The sequence below is a fragment of the Gekko japonicus genome, unplaced genomic scaffold (assembly GCF_001447785.1).
Source record: "Gekko japonicus isolate JY-2015 unplaced genomic scaffold, Gekko_japonicus_V1.1 scaffold1597, whole genome shotgun sequence".
NCBI lineage: Eukaryota > Metazoa > Chordata > Lepidosauria > Squamata > Gekkonidae > Gekko > Gekko japonicus.
The window spans coordinates 401,156-401,624 of record NW_015169222.1 but is presented as its reverse complement, the minus strand read 5'-3'; positions in this window follow the sequence as shown (position 1 = coordinate 401,624).

Sequence of the window (469 nt, the reverse complement as noted above, 5' to 3'; positions counted from 1 at the left end):
CTTGTTGGAAGGAGTTAAAGAGAAAAGATTTGTATAACTCTCAAGGAAAATTGATCCCAATACAAAAATTATTGGAGAAAGTAACAGGACAATATTGGTTAAGGATTATGGGATTATATAATGTTTTGAGACAAAAGACATTCTCTGAAGCAGTAAATGAGGATAAGCCCTGTGAAAACCTTTATAGTTCTAAAGATGACAATAAGAAGGGTATTGCAAGGAAAGTATATAGACTAATGAAACAAGATAAGGACTTTATGATTAGGACAATGTTTATTTATTTATTTTTATTTACATTTATATTCCGCCCTACCCCGAAGGCTCAGGGCAGCTAAGAAGGGCACTGTGTGCCAGGTTAAAACAATAACATATAATTTAAAAACAATAAATTACAATAAAATATCATAACAGATTACAACAGATTTAAGCAAGAAGGGGAGATCTTAACCTCACATAGCTACGTCCTACG